The sequence below is a fragment of the Sapajus apella genome, unplaced genomic scaffold, assembly GCF_009761245.1.
Source record: "Sapajus apella isolate SASKATOON/1434 unplaced genomic scaffold, GSC_monkey_1.0 scaffold42, whole genome shotgun sequence".
Classification (NCBI taxonomy): domain Eukaryota; kingdom Metazoa; phylum Chordata; class Mammalia; order Primates; family Cebidae; genus Sapajus; species Sapajus apella.
This window is the reverse complement of record NW_022436982.1, coordinates 14301662-14319315: the sequence shown is the minus strand read 5'-3', so window position 1 is coordinate 14319315 and position 17654 is coordinate 14301662.

Below are 17654 nucleotides of genomic sequence, written 5' to 3'. Positions count from 1 at the left end.
CATTGTTATTAAAAATGATTAAAATAATTGTAGTTAGTTGTTGGTTTCTTCTTAGAGCTGTGAAATTAATACATGAAGATTTTTCCAGTGTAAAGTATCTAAGTACAGTTATTTTTACTAAATCTTCTATAGTCATGTCATATGGATATAAACCTCAAATATAGGCCTGGTGCAGTGGCTCATACCTGAAATCCCAGCCCTTTGGGAGGGCGAGGTGGGTGGATCACCTGAGGTCAGGAGTTCGAGACCAGCCTGGCCAACTTGGGGAAACCACATCTCTCCTTAAAAAAACACAAAAATTAGCTGGGTGTGGTCACTTGCACCTGTAGTTCCAGCTACTCAGGAGGCTGAGGCAAGAGAATCGCCTTCACCTGGGAGGTGGCAGTTGCAGTGAGCCAAGATTGCACCATTGCACTCCAGCCTGGGTGACAGAGTGAGACTCCTTCTCAAGAAAAAAACAAATCTCAAATATAGAATATAGTTCATTTGTGCTGGATTTCATCAAATCACTAGAAGGAAGATCTTGTGACATTTCAGAATCATAAATTTAGCAGGAAAATTTTTATCTACCTATTTCTTTCTTTTAATTTTCTGTGACAGTTGTTTAAAGTTAAAGGATTCATAGTTCAGCAGATTTAAATGAATAGTCTGGGCACAATAACTCATGCCTGTAATCCCAGCACTTTGGGATGCTAAGGTGGTAGATTGCTTGAGCTTAGGAGTTCAAGGCCAGCCTGGGTAAATGGTGAAACACTGTCTCTACCAAAATTACAAGAATTAGTCAGGTGCGGTGATGCACACCTATAGTCCCAGCTACACGGGAGGCTGAAGTGGGAGGATTGCTTGAGCCCAGGAGGTAGAGGTTGTAGTGAGCAGAGATCATGCCACTGTACTCCAGCCTGGGCCAAACTGTGAGACCCTTTCTCAAACAACAACAAAAATGACTATAAGAGAAGAAATACTAGATAAGCATTATCTGTATCATTATAGTGGGTTTTTAGACTTTTCTTTTCCTGGAAGAGGTGAGGGGACAAGGGGTGGCCCCAAAGTTCTTTGACAATATAAAAGCTGCAGGAAAATGTCCATGTACAGGTTGAGTATCCCTAATCCAAAAATCAAAAATCAGAAATTCTCCAAAACCTGAAATGTTTTGAGCACCTATATAACAATCAAAGGAAATGTTCCTTGGAGCATTTCAGATGTCCAATTTTTGGATTAGGGATGCTGTATAATGCAAATATCCCAAAATCTGAAAAGATCTGAAATCCAAGCATTTCTGGTTCCAAGCACTTTGGATAAGGGACATTCAATCAGTATATAATTTTCTAGGGGTTCAGACATCTCTAGTAGCCCATCCAGGTAAAGAGCCTTTGCCGGACAGGAGACTAAGCAAGCATTCAAATCCTTTTGGTGCTGAAATTACTCAGTCTTCAGGACTGAACTTTTTTGAGGCTGTGGTCAGGGATAGTGGCTGAGGAAGTCGAGGGCTCTGCTTCTGGGGGACTGGCATGGGTGTGTGTACCTCTCCCCAACAGTCTGGACTATCTGCTTCTCCTTGTAGGTGTCCTCTTTTTCTTGAGTCTGGCTGGGAGTTGACGCAGTCACCACTGTTCCCTTATCCAGATTGCCCTTTGAAGACCAGAGCTCAGGAGCTAGCCTCTCCCACTCTTCTAAGGATTTTTCATTAAAAGACATTACATTGAAAGACTGCATTAAGACTACACTGTAAAGGGCTGGAGTGGGCGGACCCTTAAGGTTCCTCAGTAAACTGGGAACTTACATTTTTCCTTGCAGCCTCTTTCCTGGTTTACAGTTTCACAGTTCTTAAGATGGTGTCTGGGTTTATTATACTACTCTGTCTGCTTTTGTATAGTTGGATTTTTTTCATAATCAAAAGCTAAAAGACATGGTATTCGAGTTTTTGTTCTCCCGTCTCTGCAGAGTGGGACTCTGCCTCCTTTCCTGCCGCGTTTTAAGAGGGCTGGCAGCCCCTCTGTCCCACTGGAGGAATTATCTTGTCTCAAGTGGCACTTCTGTCTCTGACTGTCTCTAGGCTGGCGGCACCTAGTTTCCCTGGGAAGTCGCTCTGGACGTTAACTCACAAAAAGGAACAGATCACTCTCACCTGGGTTTTGTTTATTTTATGCTTCTCGTTAAAACATTTAATTCAGCTGCTTTTGCAATTGAGCGCAGAGACCAAAGTGCTATTTTTAAGATGTCACATATAGCAGTAGCTTCTTTTTATATTAGGGCTAGTGATAGGAAAGTGGCTGAAGGTAAGGCCAGGGGCATGAAGTAGGGGAAAACGTACACTGGCACCGATTATATTTACTAGAGAGGATTTCCTGTGAACAAAGAAAGCTATTAGCTACCGGGGTGGGCGGGACGGAGACGCTCCTTTAGTAATATTGCCATCTCGTGGCTGTTTGAGGCATTGCTATATGGCGCAAGCGAAGCCTTTCCCAATTCCTAATCATCCCAGAGCTCATCAATAGTCTCAAAAGGGCCAGCCGGGCCGGGCGCGGTGGCTCACGCCTGTAATCCTAGCGCTTCGAGAGGCCGAGGCGGGTGGATCACCTGAGATCTGGAGTTTTTGAGACCAGCCTGGCCAACAGGCGAAACCCCGTCTCGACTAAAAATACAAAAATTAGCCGGGTGTGGTGGCAGGCGCCTGTAATCCCAGCTGCTAGGGAGGCTGAGGCAAGAAAATTGCTTGAACCTGGGAGGTGAAGGTTGCAGTGAACCGAGATCGCCCATTGCACTCTCGCCTGGGAGACAAAGAGAAACTCCGTCTCAAGAAAAAAAAAAAAAAGTTTCAGAAAGCCAAGTTTTCTGGGCCCAGGTATGTTTCCCAGGATTTTTTTTTTTTTTCAAGTATCTCTCTGTCTTCCTTTTCCTCTCCTCTCTTCCCTTAGAAATTCAGTTTTCACCCCCCGGGTGTTTTAGAAGTTACCCAGTGTGATTAAAGCAAATACGGTTGGCCCCTGGTATTCAGGGGTATTGGTTCCAGGACTCCCAGCCCCCATACCAAAATCCCAGAGGCTCCAGCCTCAATATAAAATACCATCTGATTTACGTACGCTTTAAATCACCTCCGGATTACTTATAATACCTAATACAATTTATATGCTGTGTAAATAGTTGTTAAACTGCATTGCTTTTTTTGGTATTATTATTTATTGTTGTGTTATGATTTTTTATTGTTTCTTTTTCCCTGAATATTTTTGATCCATGGCTGGTTGAATAGGCGGATGTGGAACCTGAGGTTACAAAGGGACTGTATTTCAAACCAGTTTAACGTAGATGAGATTTAGAGGAAGTTCTTTGTATTTGTTTGTTTATTAGATATGGGGTCTTGCTATGTTGCCCAGGCTGGAATGTAGGGGCTTTTTGCAGGCACCATGATGGCACTCTACAGCACTGACCTCCTGGCCTCAAGCGATTCTCCTGCCTCGGCCTCCTTAGTAACTGGGACAATAGGCACTAGCCACCCGCCAGTCTAGAGGAAGCTTTTAATCCACTGGAGTGAAATTTAACTTTTGGGATTAATAGCTCAGTTTATACAAGTCAAATGTGATTATAACTCATGTTTTTTTAAAGATGAATCTACTTTAAATCAACACTTAGCAAATGTCTGCTTGGTGTTACCTCTTATGCCGCCTGCAGAGTGTTACAGGGATGGACAGAGCAGCTCAGAGGTGGGGAGGGGACAAGGCCACTAACTCTGCAGAATCCCTATGGAAAAGAGGAATCAACAGTGCTGTGAGGCAGGCAGGAGAGAGTGGTGAGTCTTCACCAGGGGCGAGCTGGGACTTGAGAACTCTGAGCTTTAACTGATAACCCATGAGCCACATATAATATGGAGTGTCAGTCCAGTGAAGTAACAGGTAGACTCCCTAGGAATATTATTGATAGACTCCCTAGGAATTTTCTTACAAGCAAACCTTATTTGACAGCCCATCACATACATTATCTTTCACAGAAATGGTCTCACTTACTACACTCAGCTACTTTGTGAGGCCGGCATTACTATTATTCCTGTCTCGGACATGATACAACTGAGGCTTGGAAATGTATTTTGACCACTGCTATTGCAAGGATGTGAACCCAGGACTTTTGACTCTTAGGTTTAATTCTCTTTCCACAAAGGATTTATGGCAAATGAGTTAAAGGTTTTCATATAAGTGGACACCAAATTGGAATTACAAGTTTCAAAACAGTCCTGTTAGTACAAATAATTAGATAAAATACAGCTGATCTTTCATACGCATGGGTTCTATATCTGTGAATTCAGCCTTAGATCAAAAATACTGAAAAGAAATTCAGTACTGAATATGTAGAAAGTATTTTTTCTTGTCATTCTGTAAGCAATACAATGTAACAACTATTTACGTAGTATTTATATTAGTTATTATAACTAATGTAAATATGATTTAAAGTGTAGGGGAGGGCCAGGTACAGTGGCTCATGCCTGTAATCCCAGCACTTTGGGAGGCTGAGGTGGGTGTCACTTGAGATCAGGAGTTCAAGACCAGCTTGGCCAACATGGTGAAACCCTGTCTCTACTGAAAATACAAAAATTAGCCCAGGCATGGTGGTGCATGCCTGTAGTCTCAGAGGTTGAGGCAGGAGAATCGCTTGAACCAGAAGGCGGAGGTTGCAGTGAACCGAGATTGTTCCACTGCACTCCAGCCTGAGTGACAGAGCAAGGCTCTGTCTCAACTAAAATAACAATAAAAGTTCAAGGGGGAATGTGCATAGGTTATATACAAATACCGCATGATTTTATATCCTGGACTCGAGCATCCTCAGATTTTTGTAAACGGCAGCTAGTAAGCAAACGATCTACTGCTTAGCAGTCCTGGATGCTGGTACTGCCTGTGGCCGTGGTGAGGAGCCATGGGCCCTTTGCTCGGTGATAGAACTGCAGGTCTCCTTATTTCCTGGCCATCTCTACTTGGATGCCGATAGACACCTCACACTTGCCTTTACTTATACTTCTCTTAACTCTGGGCCTTGTCCACTTTCTCAGTGAGCGGTGTCACCCCCCATTCAGTTGCCAGAGGCTGTCCCCACCTCCCTCAGTTGTTTATATCCAATCTATTTTGAGACAGGGTCTTGCTCTGTCACTCAGGCTAGTTGCAGTGGTGCGATCATGGTTCAAGGGAGCCTCCATCTCCCGGGCTCAAAAGATCCCTCCTGCCTCAGCCTCCCGAGTCACTGAGATCACAGTCGTGTATCACCACGCTCAGCTAATTTTTTATTTTGTCTCTTTGTGTTGCCCAGGCTGGTCTCAAAATCTTTGGCTCAAGTGATCCTTCCATCTTGGCCTCCCAAAATGCCATAATTACAGGTGTGAGCCACTGTGCCCAACCCATATCCAATCTAATAGTAAATCCTCTTAATTCCACTTCTCCAGTGTCTCAGATCCATCCATTTCTCCTTATCCCCGAGAAGGTGCCACTGTCTGCTGCCCATTGGTTCTCCTGCCGGAGCCAGAGCTGTCTTTCTAGAGTGGAATCTGACAGTGTCCTTCCCTGCTCAGTCCCCTCCAGTTGCTCCCCATTGCTCTTAGAACAAAGGAAACCTTATTGGAGACCCTTATTGGAGACTGGGGCAACCTAGTCCCTGCCTTCCTTTCTAGTCTTTCTGGGTTTGAGCATCTCCCCTTTAACCCCTTCACACGAGTCTCTCAGAGCTTTGTGTGCTCTTCCTGATCTTTCACATGGCCTTCGGTCCTATCTCCATTGCTGTGTAACAAATCACCTCAAAACTCAGTGGCTTGAAACATCAGAAATTTCTTCTCTCACAGCTCAGGAGGGCAGAAGTCCAAAATCAAGGTGTGGGCAGGGTTGGCTCATTTCGGAGGCTCTGAGCAAGAATTTGCTCCGTGTCTCTGCCTCCACGTCACGGGGCTTCTGTCTTGTGTCCCTGTGGCCGTATGTCTACATTTCTCCTTTATCTTATAAAGACAGTCATTGAATCGAGGACCCACCCTCATCTAGTATGACCTCATCTTAACTAATGAATCTGCAAAGATCCATTTCCAAATAAGGTCACGTTCTGAGGTTCTGGGTGAAGGTAAATTTTGGGGGAATACTATTTGAACCACTATACTGTCATCTGCCAAGAATGTGGAATCCTCTCCCCACTTGTAGCTAAAATCGCCAGAATGGATTTAGTGTTGTGAAACCTGTAGACTCCTCCTGTGTGCACGCACCTTGCACGCACACGTACACGCACACTGACGTGCTGGCACACGTATGCCCAGCGCTTCCTCTTCTCTCCGTGGTCTCTACTGAAAGTTCCTGTAATACCTTTTCATGCTCTCCCTGTGAGGTGGGGAGGGATATCTCTATCTACAACCAGCTGTAGAAAAGGCCCCAAGAAGCAGTGAGGGGAGGCAGCACTAAGGAGGAGGGGCGTGGGCTGAGCTAGGAAAGGCGGGGTTTTAGGAAGCTGGGCCGGGGATTCACCTGGAAGAAAACCTGTTGTCTTCCCAAATCTTAGGATGTTTGGTGGGATAAAGACATCCAGGCTGGCATCTCCCCACTCACACCACGTGGCCTCCTCATCTTTGCAGTCCCAGAGACAAACCCGGAGTCTGGGAGACTGCATCCAAACATCAATTATCAACCAATCCATACATAGAGCAGCGGTCTCCAATCTTTTCGGCACCAGGGACCAGTTTCATGGAAGACACTTCTTTCCACAGACTGGAGAGGGGTAGGGTGTGTGGGTGGGGGAGGCAGAGAATGGTTTTGGATGGTTCAAGCTCATTACATTTATTGTGCACTTTATTTCTATTATTACCTTGTAATGTATAATGAAATAATTATTGTAATGTAAGAAAAATAATAATTATTACATTGTAATATATAATGAAATAATTGCAGCTCACCATAATGTAGAATTGGTGGGAACCCTGAGCTTGTTATCCTGCAACTAGATGGTCCCATCTGGGGATGATGGGAGGCAGTGACAGATCATCAGGCGTGAGATTCTCATAAGGTGCACGCAATCTAGATCCTTAACGTGCAGTTTACAACAGGGTTCACGCTCCTTTGAGAATCTAATGCCACTGCTGATCTGACAGGAGGCGGAGCTCGGGCGGTCATGCTCGTCCTCGCCCAGTGGCTCAGCTCCGGCTGTGCAGCCCGGTTCCTAACAGGCCACAAACCAGTACTGGTCTGTGGCCTGGGGTGTAGGGACCCCTGCCTTAGAGCAAAAGAGGTTTGGGGTGTGGTGAAAATACCTTGCCTGGGTGAGGAAGGCTTCCTGGATTGGAACGTGGCGTCCAAACTGAGACCTGAAGGGCAGGGTGCACGAGGCCCGGGGAAAGGTCTCTCGGGTGCCAGACCGCTGCGCAGAGGAGGGCGCTTCTGTCCCTGGCACCTGCTTGGATGTCAGAAGCACTGAAGAGTGTGTGTGTGCATTTTTGTGCAGGGCAAGCATGAAGGAGGCCAGCGGAATGCCCAGGAGTTGAAAATATCAGAATGGGGAGCTATGAGTTGCAGGACACATTGTGATTGTGGTGTCTTGGCCACTTTTTGTTGGGACCAGAGGAAGGTCAGGGTTGCACTTCTTCTTAGTCCCAAGACTGACAAGTATGGGGAGATGCGGGCGTGGGAAGCGGAGCCCGGTGGGTGCCGTGTCTGGAGCCAGCTGGGAGCTGCTCGGCTTGGGCGTCGGAGGAGCGGGCGGGCGCTGCCTGGGGCGTCCACCAGGGGGCAGTGCTGCTTGGCGAGAGCGCAGGGGGCTGAGGGGCGCGGGGCTGCGGGCTGGGGCTGTGGGACTCGGAGGCGCGTGGCTGTGGGAATGCGGGGCTGGCGGCGCGGGGCGCGGGGCCGCGGCGGGGGCGGCCAGGGCGGCTTTTGCCTCCAGCGCAGGCAGGAGGGAGTAATCGCGTGCCTGCCTGTCTTCGCCGCAGGGATGTGTCCGGGCGAACAGACGGTGCTGACTCCGGGCTGCAGAAACACGCCCCCAGGGGAAAGCTCTGCGCTTTGCGGGGGCTCCTTAAAACCAAAGTTCCAGAGAATCGATTTACCCCAAAGCTGATAACACTAAAGCTTCCGTCACCCCAAGGCCGTGTTCGTGCATATTTCTATGTGAGACTCCCTGGAAGTATGTATGCTTCAGGCCCACAAAACCGGGCTCTGCCTCTCGGTGATTCCCCTCCAGGTTTCAGTCTGGTCGTCCCCTCGACGGTCTAGATCCCTAACCCCCAGATCCACCAGCGCTGCTGGGAAACTGGGGCAAGCCTCCACACAGGCAGACCCAGAGCCAAGGGTCTGGGGTATGTGACGGTATATGGCTGTGGATGAGAGAGTGAGCAAGCGAAGGAGCTCAGCAGTGGAGATGCCATAGCACCTACCCTTCCAGTTGTGACAACGCAGAGTATCCCCAAACATTGTCCAATGTCAAATGCCTGGCGAGGAGAGCCAGAAGTTGTCTCTGGTTGAGAGCCGCTGATACCGAGATTGTAGCTTTCCTTTTCTATTGCTGCTTATGACTTAAGCTCAAGTCTTTTCCAGAGGGGTTGGATTGTGACTTGTACAGCCTCTTCCCAGAGACTTCCACCCACCAAATTGAAAGGCTCATGGGCTGACTCTGGGGGTGGAGAGCCTGGGTTCAATCGAGGAGAGGGTCTGGGGCCTCCTTTCCTCCCGCAGTGTCGGCTGCAGGCTGAGAGCTGGGGAGAAAGTAGCTGCTGGCCTGGCCGGGGGTGCCAGGCTCTGCTCCTGGTTTCTCTCTTCCAACAGTTAGAAAATGAAAGTTAGAAGAGATCCGAGAGGACGTCTAGTTCGACACCTGCCCTTCCCCTTAAAAATGTGTTCACGGGCCGGGCGCGGTGGCTCACGCCTGTAATCCCAGCACTTTGGGAGGCCGAGGCGGGCGGATCACGAGGTCAAGAGATCGAGACCATCCTGGCCAACATGGTGAAACCCAGTCTCTGCTAAAAATACAAAAAATAGCCGGGCGCAGTCGTACGTGCCTGTGGTCCCAACTACTCGGGAGGCTGAGGCGGAAGAATCGCTTGAACCCAGGAGGTGGAGGTTGCGGTGAGCCGAGATCGTGCCCCTGTACTCCAGCCTGGCGAAAGAGCAAAACTGCGTCTCAAAGCAAAACAAAACAAAATATGTTTACAATGTTCAGAGCTGAAATTCAGAGCCCTGAAGCGTGTCTTTCAGGGCTAAATAGCTTTTTTTTTTTTTTTTTTTTTTTTGAGACGAAGCCTCACTCTGTCACCCAGGCTGGAGTGCAGTGGCACGATCTTGGCTCGCTGCAACCTCCACCTCCTGGGTTCAAGTGATTCTTCTGCCTCAGCGTCCTGAGTAGCTGGGATTATAGGCGCGTGCCACCATGCCTGGCTAATTTTGTGTTTTTTGTAGAGACAGAGTTTCACCATGTTGGCCATGCTGGTCCTGAATTCCTGACCTCGTGATCTGCTCGCCTCGGCCTCCCAAAGTGATGACATTACGGGCATGAGCTTTTACGAGGTAGAAATAAGACCAGGCCCAGATCTCCTGACTTTGAGCCTACGGCTTTTTCTGCTCCATGGGCAGCCTCTCTGAGTCCCTATTAAAATGCAGTCCCCCTGGAGGACACACAGCATAAACTAGATGAGTGGTTGCATAATAAACGGCCCTGAAACTTAGTGGCTTGGAACAAAAATAAATAGTCTCTCAGTTTCTCTGGGTCAGGAATTTGGGAGCAGCTTGGCTGGACAGTTTTGCCTCAGGGTCTCTCGTAAGTTTCAGTGAGATGTTGGTCAAGGCTTTGGAGTATGAGACCTTGGTCAAGAATCTTCTCTTGGCTGGACACTACGGTTCTCGCCTATAATCCCAGCACTTTGGGAGGCTATGGTGGGAGGAACACCTGAGGCCAGGAATTTGAGACCAGCCTGGGCAACTTTGTAAGACCTTGTCTCTACAAAAAGTACAAAAATAAGCTGAGTGTAGTGGCCTGTGCCTGCAGCCCCAGGTACTTGGGAGGCTGGGGTGGAAGGATTGCTTGAGCCCAGGAGGCCCCCACTGCAACTTCAGCCTGGGCGGCAGAGTGAGACCCTGTCTCAAAAAAGAAAACAAAACAAAACTTTAAGGCTCAATTTTTTCATCTGTAAAATGGAGATAATAAGTGAAGTTACTTCATAGGCTGTTATGAGGATTAAAAACATAATTCTTTTGTGGCAGAGATTTTAAATTTCTTACTCCAATATCACTTCCCCTTTCTTCCTTTGTAATAGAAGCTCTGATATTTAGCTGGGAAGATGGCTGCCTGGAATAAAGTCTACATTTTTCATCTTTTTTTGTTTTTTGTTTTCCCAACCAGTTCTGTTTTAAAGAGATGTAGAAATGTTATATGGCCCCTTTCAGGGAACTTTCTTTAAAAAATAATATCTCCATTTGCTCCTTTTATTTGTTGTCCTCCTCTATTCTGCTTCCTGGAATGTGGATATGATGGTTGGAGCTCTGGTTGCCAACTTGGAACATGAGGATGAGCAGCACGCCCCTGGGATGACCAAGTGATGGATTGGAAGGAGCTTGGGTTCCTAAAAGGTTTGTGTAATTGTCATATCTATTTTGCACTGCCTAGGTTGTAGAGACATAAAATTAATTTTTTCCCCTTTTGTTTTTTAAAAAACTGTCCTCAAACATTCTGCTATCCAAGAGAAATAGACTTTTATCTTAGCCAAACACGATATTTTGTGCTTTCTGGCTCATGCAACTGAACTGAGCATCCTGTTTGCTTACGCTGTTAGCAAATGCCGGGTGGTCAGGAGGTGCTCAGGACCCAGGTAAACGTGTTGATTTCAAAGCCATGGTCAAACCAGCCAACCAGATCTCATAACCTGGATGTGGGGAGAGGAAAGGGGACAGCCAGGACAGTGAAGAAAGAGTCACAGTTGCAGCTCTCCTCTCTCAGCCTCGATTTAATTTTAATTTTAATTTTTCTTTTTTGAGATGGAGTCTCACTCTGTCACCCAGGCTGCAATTATGATTCACTGTAGCCTCAACCTCCCAGGCTCGGATGATCTTCCAGCCTGAGCCTCCCAAGTAGCTGGGACTGTAGGCGTATGTTACCACACCCATCTATTTTGTAAATGTTTTGTAGAGACAGGGTCTCACTGTGTTGTCCAGGCTGATCTCAAACTTCTGGGCTCAAGCCATCCTCCTGCCTCAGCCTCCCAAAGTGCTGGGATTACAGATGTGAGCCACCACGCCAAGCCTCCATTTTCTTTAATTGAAAGGGGCTAGACTGGCTCATGGGTTTTCAAATTTTTTATAGCAGTAGTAATTGTTCTTCAAATGGAAACCAATATATACAAAAGATTTAAGTAGAACTTTGCATCTATCCAATCCTTTTGGTTCCATCCCCCAAACTGCCACGGAGTGACCCTTAAGGCTTAAAAGGTGCATAATTTGAAAACCACAGACAGACTGATCCTCCAAATTCTCTTCAGGAGCAACAGTGTATGACTCTAAGGGGCTGAGCTGAGCCAGAAAACATGCTCAGATTTTTCTAGAACGAGCCATAATCTGGGGTAAGAGAGATGTCAAGCCCTTTGAGGTCCTGGGTTCCCGTGAGGCCTCTGGCTCTAAGTGTGCTGACAAATCTACGGCTTCATCTCACAGTGAAGAAAAGCACATTAATTCATAGCCAGGCAGCCTCAGGAGTCTTCGTTTTGCAGTTCTAGGCTATATATCACATTGCATTAGCCAGAGGTCAGCAGACATCATCAAAAACAACAGGAACATGGGGAATTTCATTTTGCTGGCGCTGCAGGATTGAAAATGTCAGCTCCCTCTGGCTACCTGGTGAAGGAATTATGCCATGGCTCAAGAGATGGGGATCAAAACCTTAACTCATCATTTGAAAATTGTGCATTACAGACTTTGCTGTGAAATATAAACACTGCTGTGAAATGCAAACATCTTGATCCCATTGTCACGGTCAATGTATACTGTTGGGGTTGATAATAGTATAATTCACTGGGTTATGTGAGGATGGGGTGAGGTAATACACGAACATTCAGTAATAGGTTATTGACTGTTTCTTCTTCTCCTCCTCCTCTTCCTCCTCCTCCTCCTCCTCCTCCTCCTCCTTCTTTGAGGGAGTCTTGCCCTGTTGCCCAGGCTGGAGTGCAATGGGGCGATCTAGGCTCACTGCAGCCTCCAACTCCCAGGTTCAAGCAATTCTCCTGAGTAGCTGGGATGCCCACCACCATGCCTGGCCAATTTTTGGTATTTTTAGTAGCGATGGGGTTTCACTATGTTGGCCAGGCTGGTCTTGAACTCCTGACCTCGTGACCCGCTCACCTGTTTCTTCTTCAATGGTCAACGGTGGGGTTTTAGTATTTTTCTTACTGAGTTGCAAGAACTTTTGGTAAGGAAGTGAGCCTTTTGAATATAGTACTTACTGCAAAATTTTCCCAGTTTCTTGTTTGAAAATTCTGGTTGTTATTAAGATTGGTATTTAACACACATGTTATTATGATTTTGAAAGTTTTAGGTAGTGAAAACTGTTGACCTTTTCCTTAAGAGTGGCAGTTATCCAGGTGTATGCCTGGCATCCAGGCATGAATGCCTCTGAAATCCTTTTCAAGCATTGGCTTATTGAGTCCTCATAAGCCGAGGTAGGTAATACCACTGCACCCATTTTATGATGAAGTCAGTGGCCCTTGGTGCATTCTCCTCCTAGCACATCCCCAGATGCCAATTCCCAATGTTCAGAGGCCAAAAGATACTAATATCCTTTTTATTTTTATTTTTGAGATGGAGTTTTGCTCTCGTTGCCCAGGCTGGAGTGCCATGGTACCATCTCAGCTCACCACCACCTCTGCCTCCCGAGTTCAAGCGATTGTCCTGCCTCAGCCTCCTGAGTAGCTAGGATTACAGGCATGTACCACCATGCTCGGCTAATTTTGTATTTTTAGTAGAGATGGAGTTTCTCCATTTTGGTCAGGCTGGTCTCGAACTCCTGACCTGAGGTGATCTGCCGCCTCAGCCTCCCAAAGTGCTGGGATTACAGATATGAGCCACCACGCCTGGCTAGATGCTAACATCCTTTAAGGAGGATTTAAGGTGACAGCAAATGAACATGCAAAGGGGGGCAGGGCTTGGGCCAGGTGGGGACCCAGAATCTCAGTGCTAGCCTCTGTAAAGTTTGAAACAGCCTTGCAGGTGCTCCTGATAAGCCCAATAGGGTGTGACATGTTGAGAATCACAGATAAGTTCTTTTAGTTTCTGCTACTCCATGGTCAGAAAAAACAGGTAAGTTCTGAAGTCTACCTAGTCTGGAAGAAAAATAGGAAAGAAGTATTAACCAGAGCATTTCTTGATTCCAGACTCTCACTGCCTCAGCCTGGAGACCAGGATGGCATCCCCAGGTTCTTTCAAAGTCACCTGTGATGGAAACTGTCTTGGGTTTAGTTTTTCCCAGGATAGTCACCCAACCAACCACTGGGTCTGGCAGGCTGGCTGTGGAATAGAGGCTGCAGCCCTGTCTTGAGCTTGCAGACTGGCCCTGCCAGCTAACGGCTTTGGGAGTTTGGGTATGTGAAATTGCTTCGTAAATTACAAAGGGCTGTGTGTAAAAGCCTAGGGTGGATATTTGTGGCATTCTTGTCACCATCTCAAGCTGGTGACAGGCAACCTTCCTGACATTGATGCTCAGGAGCATTTTCATCTGCAGCATTGTTTGATGACTACCCCAAACCCTCCACATCAAGTAAATACTTCTGAGCAGGTTGTAAAATCCATCGATGGGCCCATTTTCTTCTTCTTCCAAACTGTATCCCACCCACACCAAATACCCGCTTCCCTCTAGGCCTGGGCACTTGTGTTCCCTTTGCCCAGCACACCTTCTTCCCTCCTCACATTTTTAACACTTGTAATTCTATTTTTCCTTTAGAACTTCATTCATGTATCACCTCCTCCAGGAAGCATTCCCTGATAACACCCTTGCCACATCCCTGGAGGCTGGTTTACATGCCCTTCCTTTGTTTCCACAGTGACTTCTAGTTTCTATTTACCATGAGGTACATCACACTGTATCTGTCTTTACCACTGAATATGTCTTGTTTATTCTTCTCTTTGCAGCATTCTAGAATCCCTGAATATGTAATGACATATGCTTTCCCTCTACCATATGACATTGGAGAGCAGGTTTGGGACACTGGTGCATGCCTGTACAGTGCTGTGGCTTTGAGCCACTTGCCTTGCCTCTCTGTGTTTGCACAAATGGAAGATGAGACTAATGATAACTGAGACTTAATATGGTGGCTGTGAGGATTGTGATAATCTGCTGAGAGCCGAGTGAGCCGTGCTTGGTACAGAATAGGGGTGGGATTATGGAATTCAAAACGAGGCAGCTGCTGTTGTCATCAGTGTATGGCTGGCCTGGATCCCTGATACTGATGTGACACCATTATTTATAGTGTGGGTCACATTCTCCCATTCGTGTGGGTAAGTTCCATGAGGGAAGGTCTTTGTTGAGCTTACAGCTGTATCTCTGTAGCTTAGAATAGTGCCTGAAACATAACGGGCACTTGGTAAATGCTGGTAGAATGAGTGAATGAATGAGGTACCAAGAGACCCCATGGGATGATTAATCTTGGTAGCCAGTCCAATGTCCTCTGGCGTCCAGGACTTCTTATAAAAGAATCTGGCTTATAAAAGAATGATGCCTTAGAATCTGGCTTGTGTGTGTCTCAAAAGAGCCTTCACTTAGCCCAACCAGAGGTTCCCAAATATTTTTACCAAGTGTCTTCTTTATCATAAGTTTGAGGCAGAAGTTATTTCCTTGAAGAGAAAGCAAGAAGGAAGAGAACACCCTGTTTTAACCTCCAGTGCCAAACGCAGCCTGAAACACACACGCCCACATGGCTCCTGTTCTTGGGAGAGAGGCCCTGTAAAGTGGCATCTGGAAAAAACCCAGTTCAAGCCAATTTTGTGTCAATTTCTTCTCTGTCAGCCTGTGCTTCCAAGCACAGTATACCAAGATGACATCTCCACCCAGTTTTCTTCTTTCCAAAGAGAACTTTGATTAAAAACAAATCTTAAGATGCCTGAAAAAAATTTCTAGCCTACAGACCAGCATTGTCTATGATAACCTTCTGTGATGAAGAAAATGCTCTATAGTCTGTGCTGCCGCTGGTTACTTGTGGCTCTTGAGCGCTTGAAATGTGGCTGGTGTGCCTGAAGAGCTGAGTTTTCAATGCAATTTTAATTAATTTAATTTAGATAGCCACATATGATTCATGGCTATGGAGCCTGCTGGATGGGGCAGCGGTATGTGGCTGAGAGGAGAGGGCTGCAAAGGGGGCCTCAGACGGGTCTGAGCCTGGGCGTCTTCTCTTGGCCCTTTCTGGGGGACTGGAATCAAGAAAAGGCCAAGGGGTGTCCCTTGATCATCTTAGAATAAGAAATGAGGTCACTTTCCTTTTAAAGTTCAAACCACATGACTTATGATAAGGGTGTCATGAGCCCTTATCATGCTTCACTTTCTTCTCTCACCCGGGGGGATCTCCCTGCTGGGAAATCTCACATGCTCCCTCCTTGAGTGCTTCCTTGGTCCACGGGGCGGAGGGGCACCGTCATAACTCTCATCTCCAGGAGAGAAAATCAGTTCTGGTTCTCAGCTGCTACTGCTGCCTTGGCCACTAGGTGTCACCAGTGGTCCTGCAGCCCACCAAGAGGAAAGAGGCCACACCAGGTGGCAGGTCTGGGAACAAACCTGGGGCCTGCGGTGGAGGGAGAATTTGGCTTCCTGAGGGGGTGAGACTCAGACTCACAACCGTACTAGAGGCACCAGATTGAGTGTCGTGGTGTGGGGGCATGTGGGAATAGGGCTCTGGGACATTTGCCGTGTGACTCTTCTGTGTTCTCGTTTTAGTCGTCCTAAGGGAATACTTTGTGTCTACATCCTGCTGAAAGAAGTGGCTTTTGGAATGCTTGCCCTCTTTCTCAAGGGACCCCAGCAGGCAGTCCCCCTTATGAAAGGGAATTGTTTGATGTCGGTCCTCATCCCAAAGCCGGAGTGCTTAATCTTCTCCGTGGTCACCCACTTTCGAGGGAAAGCGGCCTTGAAGCAGCAGTGGTGACACACCTGGGTCCTGGTCCCCATACTGCTGCCCACTTCTGCTGTGACTCAACCTTGCATTCCCACCCCCAACTCCCACCCAGCACCTGCACCAGAGAGAAAATAAGACCCGCTGCACAGTTTTGTAACTTTTTGGTCTAGATGCTAAAATAAGATTTTACTTTCCTGGCAGCTCAGGGTACAGTTGGGGCGTAAATATTTGCTGGATGACTGAACGCTAGTTGGAGAGTTATTAACGTAGGTAGGGGAGAACTGGACTTTTTTTCCAGGTGAGATTCAATGATACGTATCTCACTCCCAACTTTCTAGAGTCAGAGAGAGTAGGTTTTCGTTAAAGCCTGGCCTCCAATCAGCTCTGTACCTGTAATTGGGTATGTCACTTAATCTTCTTGAGCCTCAGTCTCCTCATATACAAAATTAGGGAGATATCTAACTTTCAGATGGAGTGATGGTTAGTTTTATGTGTCAAATTAGCTGGATGATAGAGTTTCCAGATATTTGGTCAAACATTATTCTGATATTTCTGTGAGATAAGAATATTTCTGGATGAGATTAAGGTTTAAATTAGTTATTATTTTTTTGAGACGGAGTTTCACAATTTTTGCCCAGGCTGGAGTCCAATGGTGTGGTCTTGGCTCACTGCAATCTCTGCCTCCTGAGTCTAAGTGATTCTCATCCTTCCAAGTAGCTGGGATTACAGGCACCTGCCTAGCTAATTTTTGTATTTTTAGTAGAGACAAGATTTCACCATGTTGGCCAGGCTGGTCTTGAACTCCTGACCTCAGGTGATCCGCCTGCATTGGCCTCCTAAAGTGCTTGGGTTACAGGGGTTAGCCACCATGCCTGGCCATGATTTTTTTTAGACAGGATCTCACTCTATTGCCCAGGATGGAGTATAGTGTGGTGATCATAGCTCACTGCAACCTTGAACTCTTGGGCTCAAGAAATCCTCCCACCTCAGGCTCCCAAGTAGTGGAGATTACAGGTGCATGCCACCATGTCTGGCTAATTTTTTTATTTCATTTTTTTTTTTAGAGTTGGGATATTGCTATGTTGCCCAGGCTGGTCTTGAACTCCTAAACTCAAGTGATCCTCCTGCCTTGACCTCCCAAAGTGCTGGGATTGCAGGTGTGAACCACCATGCCTAAGTTGGTAGGCTTTAAGTAAAGTAGGCTCCCTTCCATAATGTGGTAAACCTCTTCCAATCAGTGGAAGGCCAAAATAGAACAAAAGAGACCTTTCCCCTACTCTAGCAGATGCCTTCAGACTACATCTGCAACATCAGTTCTTCCTGGTTCTATAGCAGATGGCCTTCAGACTCAAACTGCAGTATCAGAGACTGGCTGGATCTCCAGTCTACTGGCCTTGACTGGAACTGCAGCATAGGCTTTTCTGGGTCTCTAGCCTGCCAGCCCACTCCGCAGATTTTGGACTTGCCCATTCTCCATAATTGTGTGAACCAATTCCTTCTAATAATTCTTTCCAATATTCCTTTCCAATATTTTTTCCTTTTCTTCCCTTCCCTTCCCTTCCCTTCCCTTCCCTTCCCT